Source organism: Mytilus galloprovincialis, chromosome 6 (assembly GCF_965363235.1).
Source record: "Mytilus galloprovincialis chromosome 6, xbMytGall1.hap1.1, whole genome shotgun sequence".
Taxonomy (NCBI): Eukaryota; Metazoa; Mollusca; class Bivalvia; order Mytilida; family Mytilidae; genus Mytilus; species Mytilus galloprovincialis.
In genome coordinates, this window is record NC_134843.1 from 49,003,204 (window position 1) to 49,028,634 (window position 25,431).

Consider the following 25,431-nt stretch of genomic DNA (forward strand, 5'->3'; position numbering starts at 1 on the left):
CCACTGAACCATGAAAATGAGGTCAAGGTCAGATGACACCTGTCAGCTAGACATGTACGTACACCTTACAATCATTCCATACACCAAATATAGTAGGCCTATTGCATATATTATAGGAAAAACAGACCAAAACACAAAAACTTAACTATAACCACTGAACCATGAAAATGAGGTCAAAGTCAGATGACACCTGCCAGTTGGACATGTACACCTTACAATGCTTCCATACACCGAATATACAAGACCTATTGTTTATAGTATCTGAGAAATGGACTTGACCACCAAAACTTAACCTTGTTCACTGATCCAGAAAATGAGGTCAAGGTCAAGTGAAAACTGTCTGACAGGCATGAGGACCTTGCAAGGTACACACATACCAAATATAGTTATCCTATTACTTATAATAATAGAGAATTTAACATTTCAAAAAAATGTTAACTTTTTTTTCAAGTAGTCACTGAACCATAATCAAAGCACCAAAGGCGCTGTAGGCAGTTAAGTAAAAAAAGCAGAGGCAAACTTGGCAGAAGTTAAGACGAATATTGTTGAAAAATTGGTGAAAATATTATCTCGGCTATTTCTCAAGTATTGAATAATGTTTGTAGCCTAAAATTTTCACTATCCAATCCCGCCACTTTCAAAAGTTATGTCCAATTATTTATTTTAATATTTTTATTAGTTTTTATTGTTTTACATTTGTAATTTCTGGTCTTTTAAAGCTTACTATGCAGTATACATGTAGGTTTTGCTAATAGTTACAAGCTGCATGGAGGAATATACAACTGCTTACCAAATACCATTGACTTTTCATAAGTTGTCCTTTTTGAACATACCTTTGGTTTTCTAGTTTGAATGGTTTTACACTAGTAATTTCAGGGCCCTTTATATCTTGTTGTTCGGTGTGAGCCAAGAAATTAAAAGTGACAAAGTGTATCCAACTGCACACCAAATATCATTGATCATTCACTTGTGGTTCCTCAAAAACTGACCGAATCAAAAACTAATACATATTAGTCAATAGACCATGACAAAGGGGGTGGGCTTAATATTCTGGTAATCAGTGGCGGATCCAGGATTTTTCATAAGGGGCCCACCGACTGACCTAAGAGAAGGCCCGCTCCAGTCACGCTTCAGTGATTCCCTATATAAGCAACCAAATTTTTTTCCAATAAGGGGGGGGGGCAGCCCCCCCCCCCCCGCCCCTAAATCCGCCTCTGGTAATGAGATATACCTACATTATTTATGTATGTTCCTATCCCAAGTCAGGAGCCTGTAATTCAGTAGCTGTCGTTTGTTTATGTGTTACAAACAGTTGAAAGGGGTGTATAGTCCGCGGTTTTTTACCCTGGGAATGAAATTGATGGAAGGGGTGCGGACTATGCAGTACTATAGAATTTCATGAATTTTTTTTTTCCAGAGTTGGGATACGATGTTGAACGAGGTTTGGCCAAGTAAATAGAAACATCATGTGTTGTCAATGTTATAATGTATTCTAGACAACTCTTTGTATTATTAAGAAATAAAAGTATTCTTGACTACTCTTTGTTATTATTTTTAAATAAAATAAACAATCTAACAGTGTTGACTTAGTAATTTGCATAAAAATCAGCCTTTGATCGAATGTCCGCTTTGTTTCGAATTTGGTAAAATTTGTGTCATTGCATCTTTAACAATGTACATGAATCCTGAATATCAATAAAAGATGAACCCTTGAATGGTAAAACCATTATAGTCAAGATAAAACCTAGTGAAATCTTCCCAAGATCGATTTCGTTTAATGTTATTCACGTGTGTACAGTACAAGTAAACCACGATGCGCCATTTTGAATATGTGTGATTAAAGTATCAAAATTTTCGTATTCCGACTTTTTTGTGTTTAACTCTTAACTTATCGACTTAAATAAATCAAGACCTAACATTTTTTAATTGTAAATTGTAACCATTAATACTGAAAGTGTAAACCTGAAAGAAGTGGAATTTTGTATACGAAACTATATTTCCAGGTGAAAGGTCACATTGTACAGGTGTATCGTCTTACATGAATGAGTTTACAGGTTTGTGAGTAAAGCAATTAATTAACCATGTCAACTTTAGATTTTCATCTAAGTTCAGTAATTTTGTGATTTTTTTTTTAACTAACACACGATAAAGGAAACCATCTTGAAATGACCTTAATTGACATCGACAAAATCTATAAATACGTATTCAAATGAGGTCCCGATTGATATTGCAATGGCCCTGATCGAGTATAATGTTTGGGGGTTTACACGATACATAGCAAGTACGGAGAGACACGATGACAAATAATAACATCAGCTTGCATTAAATAGTTAAATAAAATTCATACAATGTAGAAATAAAATAATCAAGTATTCTTACAAATTCAAGACTTACACAGAGAGGAAGTAGGACAATGCTTTTAAATATTTACCTTTAGTAGGATGGAATCCACCAAATTCAACGGCGTAATAGCCGCAAAATAATATCCATGCGCCATTCATGCCATTTGGCAAATTTTAATGCCTTCAATTACAAACATTTTCGGCGATGAAATTATTCTTACAATAGTTCACTTACATCTTCATCAAAAGCACAGACGATAAAAAGCTATGCTTAACTTTTTAATTAGCACTTTTTCAAATGGGGAACATCAATTGTTTTGGGAAAATCGACGATCATTTAAGGTAATCTTCCTTATATTTATTGTTTTTTATAACAAAAAGTGTGAAAAAAATGTCTAATTAGTTATAAAGAATCTACCAGACCTGCCAGATCAGAGCAATGGCACTTTTTCAAAAATTCCCAGAGGGGAACCCAAATCCAGGGTGCTCGCATAAGGCAGCTTAACTGCCTAAAAATGAGGTCAAGGACATTGGACATGTGACTGACGGAAAGTTCGTAACATGAGGCATCTATATACAAAGTATGAAGCATCCAGGTCTTCCACCTTCTAAAATATAAAGCCTTTACGAAGTAAGCTAACACTGCCGCGTCCAGATTACTATCCCTATGTCGAGCTTTCTGCAACAAAAGTTGCAACTCGACAAAAACGACAATTTTCTTCTCAATTACGAAGTGTTCTATTTTAAAAACACCATTTGCATAAGTTTTCAATTTATCTATTACATAGTTATGCAAACAATTAAATATCAAGTCGACAACATGAGTATCTTCTGCTGTTGTCTGCTCTAGGTCGGGTTGTTGTCTCTTTGGCACATTCCCCATTTCCATTCTCAATTTTATCTATCAAGTTTGATGTATAAAATGCATAACCTCCAATTTAAAAAAAAAAAAAACACGGGCTGACAACATATCAATCTATTAGTTCAGTTATTTTCGTGTCTGCCCTTCCATTATGTGACTCAGGAAAAAATTCCAAAAAAAAGGTTACAATTGTATCAAAAAGATAAAATTGAGTGCACCTTTTATGTTAGGGCATGTTTGAGGTGTATATTTTGTCCCCTGAACAGTTGGGGCAAGTATGGACACAACATTTAGGCTTGATACAGCTCTGAACTTGGATTGTTATTACCTATTATGGTCCAATATCAAAAATCTAAATACATGGTTAGATTCAGCATATCATAGAACCCCAAGAATTTAATTTTTGATGAAATCAAATAATGTTCAATTTTAGACCCTTTAGACCTCAATGTGGACCAATTTGATAACCGGGCCCAAATATTAATAAACAGCTGCGCCATGAGTGCATGATACGCCCGACGTCTTATGTGGAAGTTTTATGCAATAATCATAAATAGTTTCTGAGAAAATTTTAAGCAATAACCATTTATTGTTTTTGAGACACCCTGTTTTTTTTTTTTTACAAAAAACTAAATAAAACTAAAATAAAATTTTGAATCAAACCAAAAAGTATCTAGATCTTTAGATTAATATAACAAAGAAGTGTGTAAAGTTTCAAGCAATAATCATAAATTGTTTTTGAGATACTGCATGACATGTAAAAAAAAAAACATCCCCTTTTTTACAAAATACTCATTAACTCAAAAATAAAATTTTGAGTCATCACCAAAAAGTATACAGATCTTTAGATTAATATAATAAAGAAGTGTGTAAAATTTTAAGCAATAATCATAAATCGTTTTTGAGATACGGCACGAAATGTTAAAAAAACCCTCCCCCTTTTTTACAAAATACTAAATAACTCAAAAATGAAATTTTGAATCATCACCAAAAAGTATACAGATCTTAAGATTAATATAACAAAGAAGTGTGTAAAGTTTTAAGTAATAATCATAAATTGTTTTTGAGATACAGCGCGACATGTAAAAAAAACCCTCCCCCTTTTTTACGAAATACTCAATAACTCAAAAATGAAATTTTTAATCATCACCAAAAAGTATACAGATATTAAGATTAATATAACTAAGAAGTGTGTAAAGTTTTAAGCAATAATCAAGAATGGTTTTTGAGATACGGTGCGACATGAGAAAAAAAAACATACCCCTGTTTTAGCCGGACAGACCAACGGACAGACAGACAGACAGACAGACAGACACCAGACATTTGTATACCATAATACGTCCCGTCAAAATTTTGATGGGCGTATAAAAATCTAAATACATGGTTAGATTCAGCATATTGCAGAACCCCATATATTCAATTTTTGTTGAAATCAAACAAAGTTTAATTTTTGACCCTTTGGACCTTAATGTAGACCGATTTGAAAACCAGACAATACTGTGCAATTGAATATTTCTTGCTATTGCGCAAAACTGTGCAATTGAAAATTTCTTGTTATTGCGCAATATTGTGCAATTAGATATTTCTTGCTATTGTGCAATACTGTGCAATCCAAAATTTCTTGCTATTGCACAATACTGTGCAATTGAAGATTTCTTGCTATTGCTGAATACTGTGCAATTAAAAATTTCTTGCTATTGCACAATACTTAATATAATAATTTTAGACCCCGATTTGGACCAACTTGAAAACTGGGCCCATAATCAAAAATCTAAGTACATGTTTAGATTCAGCAGATCAAAGAACCCAAGAATTATTTTTTTTGTTAAAATCAAGCTAAGTTTAATTGTGGACCCTTTGGACCTTAATGTAGACCAATTTGAAAACAGGACCAAAAATTAAGAATCTGAATACATGGTAAGATTTGGCATATCAATGAACCCCAATAATTCATTTTTTGATGAAATCAAACAAAGTTTAATTTTGGACCTTTTTGGCCCCTAATTCGTTGGGGACCAAAACTCCCAAAATCAATACAAACCTTCCTTTTGTGGTCATAAACCTTGTGTTAAAATTTCATAGATTTCTATTAACTTACAATAAAGTTATTGTGCAAAAACCAAGAAAAATGCTTATTTGGGACCTGTTTTCGGTCCCTAATTCCTAAACTGTTAGGACCTTAACTCCCAAAATCAATCCCAACATTCCTTTTGTGGTCATAGACCTTATATTAATATTTCATAGATTTCTGTTTACTTATACTAAAGTTATTGTGCGAAAACCAAAAAAAATGCTTATTTTGGTCCTTTTTGGCCCCTTATTCCTAATCTGTTGGAACAAAAACACCCAAAATCAGTCTAACCTTCCTTTTATGGTCATAAACCTCGTGTTTAAATTTCATAGATTTCTATTTACTTTTACTAAAGTTAGAGTGTGAAAAACAAATGTATTTGGACAATGACGCGGACGACACCAACGTGATACCAATATACGACCAAAAAAATTTCAATTTTTGCGGTTGTATAAAAAGTCACAGTACATAAAGATGAAATATATGGGTCAAGTGAAATACATATCTAATGAATCACAAAAACAGAGTAGGTGTGTTCTAAATTCTAATAGCTATTTTTTTTACCTCTTTACTGCTTCCATGATAATTTAGATTTAATCTGTTGAAATATTGTCTTTGCTTTCTAAAAGGCCTGAAAAATAAAAATTAAAAATAAATTAAATATGGGAAGAAAGAAAATGAGACAGCAATCCTATGAAATACAAGGAAATAACCGCTATGTTACAGTACATTCATATAAATGTTCTTCGTCATAAAAACTATTGGAAGGTCTTGAGGGTCTACATTCTACAAGATGACTCTCAGCAGCTTACTTTCATGAACTTCCTCAAAACATGACTTTTATATGCTTTACTATTATAGCTATAAACAATGTGCAAATTGTTCATGTTGTATCAGTGACTTCATGATAAAAACAAACATAAAATAAAATTTTATCCTTTAATGCACTTTTAAAACAAGAAAATGTTCTTGTCAATGGTTTTTTCTTTCATCACCCCTAAAATTATGTACTGTTTGCCAATCCATTTAATGCCATCTCTGCTTTATTGTTGAAACATATATCACAACATGATGCTCAAATGATAAACAAGCCTGTATTCATGTTACCTGATGTATATCCTTCTAAAGGATATCAAACAGAGTCTAGTAAAGAATTTATAAGTCTGCAATGATTCTGTTATCTACTGATCAATGAATTAGAGCTGGCATTTAAATTAAAGGAAGACTGTTCAATTAAATACCATTAACAATAAAACAGCATTGCTTCAAAACCGTACAAACAAGAATGTGTTCCAAGTACACAAATGCCCCACTTGCACTATCATTTTCCATGTTCAGTAGACCATGAAATTGGGAAAAAAACTCTAATTTGGCATTCAAATAAGAAAGATCATATAATAAGGAACATGTGTACTAAGTTTCAAGTTGATTGGACTTCAACTTCATCAAAAACTACCTTGACCAAAAACTTTAACCTTAAGCGGGACAAACAAAGACGGACGAACAAACGGACGGATGGACGAACGAACGAACGGACGCACAGACCAAAAAACATAAAGCCCCTCTACTATCCTAGGTGGGGCATAAAAACAAAATTTCTAAAATATTTTGTATTTTTTTTTTGTTTGTACCTCTGTCATGTCTGTATCAGATTGATAAATATGATTTATATATTATAAATGATAAATATAATTTTAAATGCAATGTGAGGAAAAGAGCATTTTTCTCAGTAGCATTTTTCTCAGTAACAGCGGAAAGTGAAGAATGAGGATGTAATATTCATTAAATAATTTACAACATGTTGTTGGAAAAAAAATAAATGTTATAATTCCTTTTTAACATGCATGCTAACACCTGGTACAACACATTTCTTGGAGCAGAAGAAGTAAAGCATAATGCCATTATATTTCTAATAAAGAAAATTTTGAACACAGAAACACTTAAAATATTTATCATTAAATGGTAAAACAATTCATACAGAGTGTAAGTAAACAATTTCTGTACACTAGCTAAAATAATGCATCACTACCAGGTCATTTCAAGCCTCAATGACAAGTAAAATCTTGAATTATTTATATCAAGGCTACTGTCTCAAGCTTCAATACCATCAATGGATTTTGTGCCATGTGTGCCTTGACAACAAGCCAGTTGTTTACTCCTCTGACAATATCAGAAATAAGATGACACCAAAATCAATACTGCAGCCTGAAGATGGAAAACGCTTCTAGAAATACAATGTATGTATTGATATCTAATACAAGTAGCTACAGCAACTGTTAATGAGACACAGAACTTGGAAATGCAGGAACCAAGGCAATCAACAACACAGATCTCATTATTCTTATCTAAACATTGTGCTGGCCATGATATAGGAAATTCTTTCTTATGCTTAGAACTGAAACTGGAGGAACATCAAATACAATGCCAACAGTAAATAGAAGACAGAATGAAACCCTATAAAAATTTACTTCACATTCATAACTGCCAAATTATTTGTTTTTAATAATAAGTTAATAATATCTTTAGTGCAAAACTACACCCACAAACTTTAGGGTCAAACAATAACAGATAAATGCAAACATGTATTAAGAATACAACAAACCAACATTATTAACTATATTAATAAACAAAATGTAAGAGTAAGAAGATATTTACTACATGAGTATCATCAAGGAGGTCATCTACTTGGTATCACGAACCTGTCAGACATGTCTGGTAAAATAACTTCGGGAGTTGGAACCCCCCCCTTTTTTTTTGGCTGATCAATGCATTTGAATGGGGACATATAGTGGGACCCCCCCCCTTTTGTCCTGGGTTGGGAACCCCCCTTTTTAAAATGGCTGGATCCGCCACTGAAACCGCAAAAGAAGTAGAAAGCTTAAGGTTCTTTTTTCAAACAGGTATTAGAACTGAGGACAGGGAACTCTTGATTTATTTATATAAATACTAGAACACACCCGTGATATCACGGGTCCGTGACTGAATTAGAGTATATAACTATGCGCAAACCTTATTTTAGTATTAGTACTGTCATCTGATAAAGTCATGCCGATTATAAGATACACAATTTTCTCTGCTTTCAAATCTTTCTGTTTGAACCCGTTGAACTGGAACTTATCAATTATTGGTAATATTAATTATTTGGAAAACAAAAGGTCCTGGAATGGAGTATTTTTTAATCAACAGCATTGTCCTATATTAGTTATAAATAAAGTTGAATTCTTTGATTCGCTGTTTTACGTCATGCCCGCTAACAAATTGAAACTTATTTTTAGTCCAGATTTTTAGTATTCGTATTGTTATCTTAGAAAGTCTTACGGATTAAAATACTACAATAGGTAACAATTTGACAATTTAGTAGTGTCAACCCTGTGATTATGACCCGTGTATATAGCATATTAATCCTGAATACACCGTTTGGTGGTGCGCCTGTCAGATGCGGAACGTACAGATAAGGTAATAGGTAACAGGTGATTATACTATTGGTATCGGTATCGGACTCGACCCGGAACTTCCTAATTATTGGCAATATTAATTACGTGGAAAACAAAAGGGCCTGGAGTGGTGTAATTTTTAATCTACACCTTTGTACTATATTAGTTGTATATAAAGTTGAATTCTTTGATTCGTCGTTTTTTACGTGATGACGGCTGACAAATTGGACCTCGTAATTTTAGTATTATAGATATATAAATAGATGCCAGGTTTTGCTTTTTTACTTGTGTTTTTTATGGGATATGTTTTCCTACGGTTTGGTTTTTGAAATGTCTTTTGTGTATGTTTGCATTCATAAATACTTTCTTGAAAAGGTAATACACGTAAGTTGTTAATTATACAGAAGTTCTCCTGAAAACTTTGTTATAAACAATCCTATAATATCTGCTCCAATTGGAACGAATATTCAGGTAAGGAACAAATTCTGTAATATTTGTTCCATTGAAAATATTTCTCCTGTTCGAAACTTACATGTATAGGATACAAATAAAATTCAGAATGTTCCACTTTTTTGGACACTACTAAGCCTAAAGAAACATTAGAGTATATATAGTAGGATATGTTTATGACGTACATGTATCTTTCTAAAATATGATTGATTTATTACATTATTTCACAATATACATGGCATGCATGGAGATATAAACTGAAGAACTGTGAATTCAGAACAAAAATTTGTGTGCTTTTGATTTTTGAAGTATGAACACAAATTTGAGATTTATATTTATTGCCTTCAACATAGAATGAAATTCATTGTCCTTAAATATAGAGATAAACAGAGACTGTTATTCAATGAAATTCTGACAATTTGTAAAATGATCTATGTATTACATGTGCATTTCATATGAAATTTTTGGACTTCAGTTGAATAAATTCTCAATAATTGGTATGAGCAGCCTTATAGTCATGATATAGTATGCATTAAATAAACAGGGCAGAACAATCTTTGGAAAACTATGTCAAACCACAACCCATTCTTCTTTGCCAATTTTTTTTCTTTCACAAATAAAAGCTTTTGATGAAAATCAATGACAGTGTCAATAAGTCTTTATAAGTAAACCTTGGTTCAGTTATATCTAACATAGACATTTAAATAACCTATTTAGCTATATTGGATCCCTGTGTGCATGGTGTGTCAGTTCATATACCTTAACAATATCCTGTACACTTCTTTCTACAGTACTGTGTCTATCCCAATAAACATGTGTTAACTGTGTACATGTGTATATTTGTCTGACTATTTGAACAACCTACATGTAATGTTGTTGAGTACTGTGGTTCAGGACTTTGTACATCTAGATACTACGAGGCCAAATAATCTCCATGGAAATGAGAATTGACAGAATGAAATACAGCTGCACCACTAAATAACATTGACTTAACAAAAGTCGTTCCTCTTAAACTGAGCTTAAATTACAACTAATTGTTGACCCTGCAACTCTGTGTGATGAAACCACATGCCAAAGTCTTGCATCTATATCTACAACAATTACCTTGTTAACTTTGTTGATGGGAAGACAAAAACAGAATGAAACACTTTCAATGCATGAATGTCACCTTATTTCACCCTTTTTAATTTTTCATAATTGTTCGATCTACAATGTATATAAAAGAACACATTTGAATACTCACTTACCCTAAATGCAACTATTGACAAATTAATAACTTGTTCTTCAATGACCCCCATAACAAGTACATGTAGTCTATATTTGCCAAAAGATGTTTATGCCCTTTTACATGTACACATAAATCATCTGGAGAACATACATTAAGAAAACAAACAAGAAGAAAAACCATCTGAGGATATCCACAATGCAATGAACCTAATACATGTAATAAGAGGTGCTTTCTCTTTTTCTTTTAAATTTACGATTTCATGTCCAAATAATTTAAAAGTGGGGATATTGTATCCTATAATGGGTAAAAGTATACAATGAAAACAATGTTTTATGTTCATAAGTTTTTTGTACAAATGAATAGGAAAACTTGAATTTTCTTTTAAAGAGGTAAAACCTCATCCATTGCACATTGTTGCTGAAAAGAATATATTTCAGCAACTAAGTCTTGGTTATTTCTGTTGATATTTTGCCAAATATATGGACTGAAGGAAAAAAAATAAAGGAATGAGTTCAAGTATGATATTTTCTACTACATTGCAAAATTTTCAATTGACAAAGGATGGATTTCCTGATAAAATGTCAGAATTTGAGATCAGAGAATATATGTCAATCTTTATGCACTATCTGTGAACTGTTCCTTATACACATGACTGCAAAAAATTTGAAATGGTTCAACTTAAGTCTTTAACATTTAAAAAAAATACCAAGATATGTCTTGTTACTAAATGTAGATCTAGACCTCTTAACAAAACTTGTGATTGACAAAGTTATAACTGACTAAACTAACAATAATTACGCTTAGTTGTTGGTTAGTTTTCAAAATGTATATTAAGATAATAAAATTTGATGAATGTTTTTGACATGTAAAAAATTTACAAATAATCAACCTTCCCATAGCTTCTTCATATACAATACAATGTATTAATCTGCTGGTCTTCAGAAAGTGCACAATCTAATGATTAATTATACATGCCTAAAGACCTAATTAATTATTGAAGAACAGAACGCTTTTAAATGAGAAACTATAAATTACAGATATGCTTGATGTTTTATGACAACATACTGATATTGGCACCTATCATTGATCTTTTCACCTGTGTAATTACATTTGTATTAACAATGGATATAATTATATGTAAAAAAACAAATTCCCATCAAACAACATGTAATAAATCTGTAAATCCCCAAATAATTAACTGCTTTTTCTATTTCATACATGCAACCATATGCCATACATTTAACATATAAATGATTTTACATTATACATATGTATATAATGTTAAAAGAACAAAATTTTGCAATACATTGCATTTACATGTTGTACATTTAGAGAAAGATGTCTTCCAAAATGTAGTCTTATCACAATTTTGTTTGTTTTTATATACATATATCTGTACACAGTAAAATTAACCACATGAAGGAATTAAATCTGATATAGGAAACATTTATGACACATTTTATATACATAATTACAAGTGACCACTTGAAATTGACAATTTGAGAGGAATTGTAATGTCCAATAAAGAATACAAACCAGAAATTTTGTTTCACATTAAAATGGTTAATAGTTGAAACAAAGTGTTCAATGATATCTATTGTCACCCTGCTGATGAAGTGTTTTCTCTTGTATCAAAATATATTTAAATTTTCTAACCTTTTTTTGCAAGATACATGTTCAGTTTTTAGCCATGCAATAAGGATTTATTACTACTCATCCTCAGAATGTTAAAAAAAAGCCACCAAAATACAGACATTAACCTTCAAATAACATATTGTAAATGGGGTTGCATTGTAAGTAAAGCACATAAAAGAATTTGGGTATGATTTTAAAATAATCATTACTGTAAAAAATAATATTTCATTTGAAAATAACTGGTTTTTTTTTCACAACAGCAGTCACTTCAGGGATTCTACATGTATCTAATATCCTTAAAGAGAGTAATGATATTTAAAAGAACATTTTTTCTACCCATATCAAAACACTTAAAAAATCAAATATGGAATAAGAGGTGAATTCCAATATCACATGAATATATCAAACTTTAAAATTAAGTAACAGATCCTCACTCACTTACAAGACAATTGGTACTAATCAATATGAAATATCCATGTTCAAAATAAGAATCAATTTAAAATAAATCTCATTTAAGGGGTATTATACTTTGAACAAATCTGTCACACTAATCTGGAAAGTTGTGTTTTCGCCCTTTAACTTGGCAAATAGAACAACATATGTCACTTAGATTAAACAACAGATGTCATAAATGCCAGCCTAACATTCATCAATATAGAATACCCTTGTGAAAAACATGTGCTATCAACCATTTATATGCAATCTAATTTCATGGCCAGAATAAAACAGAAAATCTGATATAAACTACCAAAACAAATTTAACTTTGAAATTGTACACTACATGTAATAAGTCTATAAATACATACATGTTTGTATATATATACAGTGAAATATCTCTTCAACAAATCAATCACTATTAAAAGGGAATACTTTTTTTGTAGTTTCCCAAATAAGTAATAACAATTCATTCCTCAAATATGAATACTAAAAAATTAATGAACATATATGTTATTCATTAATGGCATGTATAGTCTCATCACAATCAAAGTTTTCTTAGTCAAACTTTTATATTATGTTTTTTGTTGAAAGGGAAAACAGTCAAAGAAAACTTTCATCCTAAAAATCCCATCCTATTTGAATGGATTTGGACAAAACTTTCCATCACAGTGCAGTCTTTTCTTTAAAGTTGTAATGAGAAACTTTGATAGTGACAAACAAATTATAAAACAATACTTGAGACAGTCCCAATATTCAGTCTGAAATTATTGCAACTATTACTCTTAGAATGTAGGATTTTAATGATTTGTATGTTATATCTATTTACTACATGCAATCTGTAACTGTTTTATATCTTTTAATCATGGTACATGTACATAGAACTATTATGTTTATACAACTGTGTTTATATGTTGTATGTCTGCTTTTTTTCTCTTATTATTATTATTTCATTTTTTTTTTTTTTTTTTTTTTTACTTGTATTGTATACATGTATACGAGGGCCTCAGGGAAGATTAGTAATTGTAACTTACTGTGTTTACCCTCTTTAAATAAAGAATTTATTATTATTATTATTATTACTCAAGGCTCCAGCTCATACCATTTCAGAGTCAATGAACCTTTATTTTGATTTCCTTCCAACATCTTTTATTTTCAATAGCTTTCACCAAAAGATGACAAAAAATTAATTTTGCCCTTATTTTTTTTAATGAAAAGTGGAAATGTCTGCAAAATTTCTATTTCAAAAAGTGGCACTTTATGTAGTAAAATGTTATTGCATTTGGTTCTTACTAAAGGAATTAAATGTAGCAAGAATAAATTGGCAAATGATAAATACATATATATGCACATACTTTTTTGTATGGCCTTGAAATGACAAAAAACATCAAGCTCCAACCCAGATGTCTACCATAACGTATGCAGTGAAACCAGTTGCTTCCAATTCATTTTAACTTTCATTTATACTTCATTTATATTACTTGTTATTTTTAAGTGTTAAGGGACTAAAACCTTTATTTAACAAGAGTGCACACGCTGAAATGTCTCGCCTTCTATACTAATCATTGATATTATGTTGATAGTCCTAAGTATAAAGCTAAGCTTTATAACAACTGTCACATAAACTTAACATTAACCAAGATAACTAAACATAGACCAATGAACCTTGAAAATGAGGTCAAGGTCAGTTGAACCATGCCAGGCAGACATGTACAGCTAACAATGCTTCTATACAACATATATAGTTTACCTATTACTTATAGTTTAAGATAAATAGACCAAAACACAAAAACTTAACACTGTGCAATGAACCGTGAAAATGAGGTCACGGTCAAATAAAACCTGTGCGACTGACATAAAGATCATAAAATATTTCCATACACCAAATATAGTTGACCTATGGCATATAGTATTAGATAAAAAGACCAAAACTCAAAAACTTAACTTTGACCACTGAACCATGAAAATGAGGTCAAGGTCACATGACATCTGCCCGTTAGACATGTACACCTTACAATCGTTCCATACAACAAATATAGTAGACCTATTGCATATAGTATGAGAAAAACAGACCAAAACACAAAAATTTAACTTTGACCACTGAACCATGAAAATGAGGACAAGGTCACATGACATCTGCCCGCTAGACATGTACACCTTACAATCGTTCCATACAACAAATATAGTAGACCTATTGCATATAGTATGAGAAAAACAAACCAAAATACAAAAATTTAACTATAACCACCAAACCATGAAAATGAGGTCAAGGTCAGATGACACCTGCCAGTTGGACATGTACACCTTACAGTCCTTCCATACACGGAATATACTAGCCCTATTGCTTATAGTATCTGAGATATGGACTTGACCACCAAAACTTAACCTTGTTCACTGATCCATGAAAAGAGGTCGAGGTCAAGTGAAAACTATCTGACAGACATGAGGACCTTGCAAGGTACGCACATATCAAATATAGTTATCCTATTACTTATAATAAGAGAGAATTCAACATTACAAAAAATTTGAACTTTTTTTTCAAGTGGTCACTGAACCATGAAAATGAGGTCAAGGACATTGGACATGTGACTGATGGAAACTTCGTAACATGAGGCATCTATATACAAAGTATGAAGCATCCAGGTCTTCCACCTTCTAAAATATAAAGCTTTTAAGAAGTTAGCTAACACCGCCGCCGCCGCCGCCGCCGGATCACTATCCCTATGTCGAGCTTTCTGCAACAAAAGTTGCAGGCTCGACAAAAATAATTTAATTTTGGATGTAACGCGTCTTCTGATTGGCTGACGTTATTTTGTTATGAGCCCGTAGACATAATTTAGTCATGTGACTTGACGTAATAAACGTTTTTTCATAGTTTTCTATGGTTTAAAATGGAATTTAGAATTAAATTATAAGAAATGACTAATGGGATCCATTCAGCAATTTGGAATAAACAATTGTTTTAATATGCAGCAGTGTTAAAGATGTCAAATCAGACGCCTTATATAGAAAAAAGCCAAGCTCTCTGTAATTATTAGAATAGAACACTGCTACAACTACGAAAGATCAAGGATTTGTAAAGTTACTATACAAATCCTTGGAAAGATGTACATATACCTAGATGCAATTTTTTCACATAAATTTTAACATACCCAAATTTTCCAGATAAACGTTTGACAAAGTTTAACTAGATTAAATATAAAAGTAAATCATCCACCTTTTTAAACTTGAGCTAAGAAATCAAATACTACATTAGCACAACAAGTCCATAGATTCAGTTATTTTTTGGAAAAAAAAATATATCTATTGTTGGATTGTTGTAGGAGGGCAGAAAAGATCAGATTGGTTTACTTAGGGAGCTACCATTTGATTTTTATGGGGGGGCTAGGATGAAATTTGAAAAAAATAGGCAGGACAGGAGTTTTGAGTAAAAAAAAAAGGCAGGATGAGACACTTTGCAAAAAAAAAAGGCAGGATGACAATTTAGGTAAAAAAAGTCAGGATAAACTAATAAAAAAAGGCAGGACCGAATAGAGTGAAAAATAAAAAGGCAGGACAGAGATTACAACTAAAAAAAAATGCAGGACAAAATTTTTCATCCTAGCCCCCTCATAAAAATCAAATGGTAGCTCCCTTATTTGGTCACAATTCTTACTTTAATCTATTACAAATGATCAATTCTTTAACTGTGAAAGTTGAAATCTTTTCAACAATTGTTCAATTAAAAAAAAATTGCACAGCCTTCAATCTCTACAAAAATATAATTTCAAAATAATTTTATTTAAAATACTCCTTTTACTGATTTTTTCAAAGTTTCACAACTAAAGCAAATATTAATAAAGAGACCTCTTTTAGTCTTTAAAACTTTTCTTTAGTTTTAATACTGTTTTAGAGCTTTGCACCTTTTCCTGTAAAACAAAAGCTATTAACAGGAAATAAGGAAATATTAATCCTGAATACACAAATACCAAAGGCTGTTTATTTACAACAAACAGGAAAACAGATACTCATGTTCTTCGTCAGAACATGTTTCTAAAGTAAAGGGTCGATAGTCTGATATGGCTGTCTAAAAATAGCACGTCTTTGTCATGGACACTAGTTCGATAGTCGATAACATCAACAGCTTAGACAGCTTTTGTTCATTTCATTGTAAATATACTTTGTTCTTATAATTACAAACAACATATCTTTAAATACATATTAAAAATAAAAATATAACTTTAATAAACTAGACACTTTCCATCGAAAATTATACGAGCAAACAAACGCAGCCATCTTACTTGGCAGTGTGACCATGCAGTTGCCCACGAAGTGGAAAACATGTTTTCGTCGTTTCGTTTCACATTTCCTTGTAAAAATAATTAGCAAAACTGTATTTTCTACCTATTATCAATCTCGTAAAATCTTCCATTTGACCAAATAACCTTCTTTTAACGACAAATATAGTGTTTATTTACTCACCAGATAGTCACTGACTTGCTGTTATGACACGCTACCTTGGCTGAAGGTCGCTTAGATCATGGACTATTGATTTGTTCCGTGTTGTTAAACTGCCACGTCCTGTATTCGCTGAGTGTTTGTAACAACTCTTTGTTCTGTTTAGGAGTGTTCTGTAACTTTGTGTTTTTCGTCTGCTATGGAAAAAAAGTTTTCAAGATCGATTTAGATTTTATTAGATTTCGGTTAAATGCTGTACAGGTGGTTGTGTGGTGTTTTAATTGTTTCCTTTATCTGTTGATGACCATCTTACTGACCAACAGTGACATTTTTTTTTACCTTTGTGACGACATACATTGTAGGTACAAGTAGTCGGAGAATGTTATTAAAACCTTTGTTTATTTGTAATCTACAAATATAGTTCTAGTTTAACCTTCAGTGAATGAATATATTGCTTTTTGCATATCTGCCGCGTCAACGTACAATAACAGATGTAGTTAATTTTGCCATGATTTGGTATCCCAGCTGACACCAATACAAAAATTACATTTTTAGGTATCAAATTCTATTAAATGCTTAAATATTACTAAAATATATTGCTGCCAACCAAACTATCATTAATTAACTGATTATGATAGTGCTTACAGGTAGATATATAGTTTTTCACTTCTTCGACGCGGACGTCTCTGAAGACCCTTACGTTATAAGTGCGCTCAGCGACTCTGCAATTAAGCGAATGCAACTGTTTTAATCAATACATTTTTTTTCGTATGAAATTACTGTCTATTTATGTTATTAACCTTGGCATTACAGATTTTGTAAGCTTACCAGCAAATGGGCAGTCATGTAACTTGATATCCATGTCCTAGATTTTTACGGATAGCAGTATTGCACATTATATGTTTAAAGCTAAAATAAAGAAATGCAATGCAAAGCATTTATGAGAATTCAAAATTTCCATATGCAAGTTAGGTTTGCACTTTCGTAAACTATTTGGAACTCACACTGAGAGCGATGATTTAATTTATTTTCAGATGTAGATCCAAGATTTTGAAAAGTATGTGTATTGAGGGAGGCCGGGTCAGACAAGGCAACGTTATGAGTGAAACATGCATAAACCATATATGTGTTGCTCCTAGGGTCTGTTCCTCGTGCCCTCTAAATCCGCCTCTGATATTCTCCCAGTGTAAAAAGTGTATGTATTGGCCATACGTACTGTACGTTGATTACAAACTCGAAATAGCCTATCCTGCGTCACGCTTAGTCCACAACAAGACCCACTCTTACTATCAGTTAGAATTGGACCTAAATATAAGAATTGAAATTGTTAAGTGGGTGCGTAATTTAACATGGGTGAGAGTGTGTTTTATACTAAAAATAAGTGTAACCCAACTAAACAAGCAAATATTATATGGGCTGTACTTCCTACGCGAGGAAAGCCCACAGTATTTTTCACGTTAAAAAGTTTTGTTTTTATAGCAGAATTTCAAATGTTTCACTTTAAAACGAAGATACAAAAGTAAAATGTCTTTATATTTACAAGTTTGATATTGTTGTTGTTTTTTTCTTTTCTTTTTTGTTATTAATCGCATTAATATGGTGAGGTTATATATGCCGGTATGCACACAATTGTTCCACCTTTTTAGTGATGCTCCCATTTATTTCTTTTATTTCAATGACTTTTGAAATACAAACATTTTGACTTGGGTATTTCAATTGAAAAGTAATCCAACAGTCCAAACTCAGCAAAGTCAGAATGCTTGCTTTTGTGAGCATGCATGCATATCTCAACTGCATGGACTTGTAAACATGAAATCACATTCAAAGGACGCAGTCTAATTTTCATCCTTGCTATGGTGGGACCAGAGAACAATGCACCATCACATATATTATATGTTTTTTTCTCTTTAATCCATAAAATTAATTCGACTATATATATAGTATTTCTTCTCACAGACTAAGAATTAAACAAGGTCACTATCAGGGTACTCTCTGATAAGACAGGATATGTCTTGGGTGCACCTCACATGAAGTTGATGATGAAAAACATTTTTTATTCTCGTGCATATCATCTCAAGATAAGAGAAATTGTTTAAATTCCACTGTTAACTCACTATGCCCTAACTTTATGCATTTGATTCCTAGCCAAAAACTGATATGGCTTCTTAATGTAGAGAATCTTGATATCTTAATATCTGTCTGTGAGTTAGTGGATGAAGACAAAATATAACTTGAAAAGATAAATATTTAAATCAGGCTTTCTGCACTAGGCACGAGGTTGGCATGGTGGGGTATAGGACACATCGTATACATATATAAGTTCTTCTTCTTCTTCAGTTAACGACCGCCTAATTGTTGTTTCGTTGTTGTTAATAAAACTCACTTGAAATTTGAGACTATGTCTTCTTCATTTGATCTTTCAGTTATATATATATTCTTCAACGGCTGTATCATGTTTTTGGATTTTCAATCATCTAAAAGCGTGCCCACTAAAACACATTTATAATCGAAACGCGCAAATGGTGCGGTGCATTCAATTTTTAACCGTTTGAAGGTTATTATTTATTACTATCTAATCGATACCTCTCCTGGTGGACTGTAAGTCCTCACTGGTATCACAAGCCAAGGAGCTTGATACTTGGGAAATGGCATGAACATACATTAATGTTTTATTGAAGTTAGCTAAATATAAGTTAGAAAATAAAATCGAAATTTAGTATATGTATCTCCCGCTCATTTTGGTCCTTTTCGTATATATGTTTGATCTTCAAAGTGTATATATATATATATATATATATATATATATATATATATATATATATATATATATATATATATATATTAGGTTTGGATTTTCAAACATTTTAGTCTTTTAGTAGCTTGGTACTTTGGTACTGGCATGATAATACGGTAATGTTTGAAAATTTGCTATGATATATTAAACTTAGTTCATTCGAAATTGGGGAATTTATCTGCTTCAGTTTGTTCTTTTCGGATACTAGTATTATGTTCTTCGACGTTTGTATTAGTTTTTGATTATCAAAAATGTCAGCCTCAATCATCACCGAGGAGAAATTTATTGTCGAAAAGTACATCTGGTGTTGTGCAGTCAAATTTAAGAATTAAGGTTTCTTTACAAGACATATCATTGTTGTTCCTATGTTAAACCCTGGACTCAATAGAGACAAAAAAAAAAAAACACGAAACTAAAATCTATAAATCCCCCCTCCTTATTTTTTTTAATCTATAAATAGTTACTTTGTGGGGTTTCCATGTTGAACTTCAATCATTGATATGCAATTTCAAACTCCTATTAGAATTTCTTCTATGATTCAGTACACTAAAATAATATATGACAAGTCTAAAAGGGTACAACATCACCAAAAAGCACAATAAAACGAACAATATGTTAGATATTTCGGATAACAGATATCCTTCCTCGGTAATAGCACGATGTCAAATGAATCATGTAAATTCAAATTAAGACTCTATCAAAATCTTGAAATTTATACAATTTAAGCGAACGCTGATACAATTTTAAAATTTCCAAACACGGCGCAATATATATATATACTAGTGTGTTTCTGTTCGTCGTTTTTCTTTTGAGGCCTTGTCGTTATCAGTTTGTCATTGACTTTTGATTTTGAATATACCTTTGGTATCTTCTCCTCTCTTATATAAGTTTTAACAAAAAGTAAATGACACGGAAGATAAATGAATGTAGTGGCAAAGTCATAGGTAATTTTCATTTTTTTATTGACATACGTTTTTGTTAAAGAATTTTCAGATTTGAAATTTTCTTTAATAAAAAAGACAAAACTCTTTTCATAGTTAACCTATAGAAAGTGAACTCTTTCTATGGTCTTCTGCATTTCAAAATAAAATATTTTGAAAGGGATAAAAATTCCAAAAGAATTGTATGGATTAAATGGAGAAGGAACAAACTTTTCACACTGTTCGATTCGAAATCATGGCCGTACTGGACGGGGTCAGATATCTTGAAGATCAACAAGTTACTCCGGGCATCTACAGCAGGCACAATGCGCATGAAGAAGGCGTGGCATCCTATCAACACTTGGTTTTACTATCTCCAAACCAGACGTCTTTTCTCGAAAATAAACTTAAAACCTTCCAATAAATGATTTCTCCGTTTTATTTCCTCCGAAGTAAATCGTGCAGTTAAGTGAAATTTTGGAATTATGAAATAACACTTGCTCTTCTCTTGCATACTGGATTCAGATTGTGATTTTTTTTTCAAATCGATTTGTTGATAGAAATTATGATGAAGGAGATTGTGGTTTGGTTACCAATCTGATTTAAACATTCCGATGAGACAAGCAGTCACCTACAAAATGGCCCGACATATTGTCTATTTGATTTCTATAAATTTTGAAAGATGAATGATTAAAATTTCATAGTTGGTAACTGAAATTGTATAAAATAATTTTCAGATAATCATACAAAACCGATAATTTTCGCCAGAAGCTTTTGTCAAACAATACATGTCCAATAGGTTTCTATAGTAAATTAGTATTTTTTTTAATAAGGCCATCAAAAATTTAACATTAGACATCTGGCAAGTCTTTAAATGCATATATATGAGAAAACTTTGTCATATTTTGAAAACAACATTGAAAAAATTATGCTGTAAACTAAATACAGGAAATAAAATGTGTAATAATTTATATAGATCTCTAGACTCTACGGCTAAAGGGAGATAAATCTAAAGCAGAAGATATACATTTTATGAAGCATAGAATTATTAATCAATCATGGCGATTTTCGGTATCTGAATATAAATCGTAATTCGTTATCTCAAATGGAACTTTATTTCAAACTGGTCTTTTCCGTCCAAAAGCCGGTGACCCGAAGTTGGTTTATCCCAATTTGGAATGCCATGTTTGGGACTATTGTACTACTATAGTAGTATAGTCCTAGGCCATGTGCAGGGGATTCTCAATTAAATTTTTGAACAAAACCACTTGTTTAATCCATCAATAGGCCATGAAGGAATTACGAAGAAAGATCACAGGCACTTACTTGTCTCTATTTTTTTCTCTCAACTATATTACTGTATATAATATAACATATACAGATGCAATAGAAAAGTAAAATAAAAAAATACCGAAATCCAAGAAGAATTCAAAACGGAAAGGCCAAGTTATCAATTGTCAAAATGAAAGGCTCAATAATAGGTAAACATGTCAAAAATAAGGGTACACTATAAAATAGAAAACGGAAATGAGGAATATGTCAAACAGACAACAACCCTACCAAAGAGCAGATAACAGGGGGAGGCAACCAATGGGTCTTCAACACTGCGAGAAAATCCTGTACACTTAGGTGAGCCTAAGCGGACTCCTAACTAAAAAATGTGTACAATAAAAAAAAAGATGTGATATGATTGCCAATGAGACAATTCTCCACAAGAGACAAAAATGACACAGAAATTAACAACTATAGGTCACCGTACGGCCTTCAACAATGAGCAAAACCCATACCGCATAGTCAGCTATATATAACAGGCCCCGAAATGACAATGTAAAACAATTCAAACGAGAAAGCTAACGGCCTTATTTATATAAAAACCTTAACGAAAAACAAATATGTAACACATGAACAAACGACAACCACTGAATTACAGGCTCCTGACTTGGGACAGGCACATACATACATAATGTGGCTGTAAATGCACGTCACACTCAACTCCAATACATATAAATTAACTAAAATTTAAAAAAAAAAACATACAAGACTAACAATGGCCAGACTCCTGACTTGGGACAGGCTAAAAAATGTGGCGGGGTTTAACATGTTTTATGAGATCTTAACTCTCTCAAATGTAGAATAAAGAAACACACAGCAATACGTACAGTAAAGCTCAGTTTAAAATAAGTCCGAGTCCGATGTGAGAATAGGTAACAAAAAAATTAGCAAAATGTCATTAACTGCTATAGTAGCATACTTTGTTAATTTATGTATCCATTGTTATCTTGGGTTTTTTTCATCAGTACAATGAAAAATTAAGTAAATGTTTTGACTAGTTTGTGATATTGAAAACCCAAAATTTAATAATTTTTCCGTAATTCAAGGATTTCTTTCGTTTAAATCTAATACGTTGTTACATACACGAGCGAATCGAACAATTAAAATCATACGAAACCGCACTTAAAGAAAAAAATATGCATATTTTTTTTTATAACTAAATGGATAGTTTTCATTATAAAACTTATGTACATAACTGTTTTTAAAAGAAAATTCTTTAATTTGTACACATTTATAGAAGAAGTTTTCTTTTTTTACAATTGCTTGCTTCTAGGAAGCAATTCGCCGAAATATTTTCCGTATGCAAGTGACCTTAGCGTGACCCTTCTAGTAAAAATCCGGTGATCGCAATACGCATGGATCTGTCATTGAAATAAACTATAATCTGATTGTACATGTTATACACTTTCTCAATATCCATACGTCTTTGTTGATTGTTTACTATAAGGTGACAATCGCCAAGGTAAACTACGGCTTCAAAAACACAGCGATTAATAAGCTGCCATATTTGTTAAATCAGAACAAACAGAGAGAGAAAAAAAAGTTGACGATTATACGATATTTTGGCGTAAGAAATGTTAAAATCGTGCACAGAAGACTAAGTTTATGATTTATTACATGCATTGGTTTAAGAATTGGATAAACATAATTTTTCACAAGTCACTCGTTTCATGTTGAGAAATATAAACACCATAAGATGGTGACATTGGTTAACGTCACCATCTAAAAATGGATATTAAACATTGTGTAAATTATAATCTTAATTATTTTAAAAAATGGCAACAAAGAAAAACAAAATGACATACATATATATATAAGGCATATTAGCAAATATAAAAGACGAGAATACAAAAACATGACAGAGCACAATAACACATGGACGGAACGTATAAATATGGAGACGCACTATCAACCGTTGAAAATTAAGGTCTTGGTATCTTCCGATGAACCTTTTTTTGAAGAAGAAAAAAAAAAGGACGGATATTCTTTGACATTGTCCTCGATCATCAACATTCTACTCGAATACTGGTGACGTTTTGACTGAAACTCTGAGCTGTAAACTCTAGAATACCGAATGAGTTTGGGAATGTATATCCTATATGCAGGTGAAGTTGGTATTTTGCCACTAAGGTTCGGAAAATTGATAATTTCAAAATTAAAATCGTCTCGCTTGTCATAGATTCTGATACTGAGATGACTTCTTATGTCCAATTCGAGGTATAAGTCTAAAAACCAGCCGGATGAAGCTTTTAAAAAGAATGCATAAAATTTGACAAAAAAAAAAAAGATAACTTGTGATGGTAACTCTTGATTTATAAAATTGATTCCAATTTCATCTTCGTTGAGATCTGCTTGCAAAATTTTAAACGAACATATATATCTCTAGTGTAAATAATGATACCGGTTCATCAGTGCTCATCCATTTTGACAAGTCGGACCCATTTTTAAGTAAAACATTTTAATAACCTGAGCTCGCTATCTGAATGCTTACAGCGGCAACTGATAACACATATCGTACATACGCTATTACTGAGAATGACAAAGATGTTCGCAAAACCAAACTTCATTGTAGCGTTTCTTGATGCTTCCGGTTCGGCTGATTTATGGAAATGTGTGGAGTTTTTTTTGTTTTGCCAAGTTTAACATATATCTACGTTAACGATAGTACACTTGAGTTAATAACCAAGTCAGGATTATAATGTACAATCGATAATCAATTGACTAATTCGTGATGCTGGTCAAGTTTCTTGATAACAAGCCTTATGTTATCCCTCACATACTATGTTCATAAACAAAAATCGTTCGTAATACTATATTGTACGTCAGTGCTTTTGCTGATATGTGCATGTTTTTTCCTGGAAATTAGAATAGAAGTTAAAATAAAAAGACTCGTTAAAACTAAAAATAAAATATGGAAATCAGAATCAGAGACATATAATACAATTAGTATATATTATGTGTCTCTGTCAGAATAAATGACAAATCATTGTGATTTTGTCATCACTGTCAGGTACTTTCTATATAATACTAACATATAGTATTGAAAGTCCCTGTCACGGCTCTATAGCACTGAAAAAAGATCAAATCATCATGAATATTAGCTAAATAGAAAAAAAAAAAACACATTAAAATTTGAGAATTGTCTTTTTGTGTCACCACTGAAAAGTAATATATCCGAATTATAGATATTAACTTCTTTTTTCCTTTAATGTATCCTGTTGTATCTCGGTCGTACGGATGTAATTGCCGCGAGCACAGTCTTGAATACACGTACGTGACCATATAATTCGTCCAGCCTTTCTAATAGACTTTTTAGAATTCATATAGAGTAAGGACATTATTTCTTAAAATTATATCAGAGTGTTCAATGCCACAGATATTATATTAAGTTGGATTAAGAGAGTCTTTCATGCCCCCCCCCCCTTTTTTTTTTGTGTGAAAAAATTGGTTGGTTATATAGGGAATCACTGAAGCATGACTGGAGCGGGCCC

General features: G+C 31.9%; 1 protein-coding gene across 2 annotated transcripts in view; it reads right to left on the minus strand.

Annotated features, from left to right (window-relative positions):
* Positions 1 to 17,110, minus strand: part of LOC143079772 (uncharacterized) — a 31,399-nt gene extending 14,289 nt beyond the window's left edge. Inside the window, exons 1-2 of one of the 2 annotated variants that reach the window (XM_076255350.1) lie at positions 16,919 to 17,110; positions 5,840 to 5,906 (exon numbers count right to left, since the gene is read on the minus strand). The gene's annotated coding sequence lies outside the window, so the exon portion shown is untranslated. Of the gene's footprint in view, positions 1 to 5,839; positions 5,907 to 10,406; positions 10,435 to 16,918 lie in introns of those variants that run through there. The other variant, XM_076255351.1, reaches the window with a different exon arrangement.
* Positions 17,111 to 25,431: the final 8,321 nt, after the last annotated feature.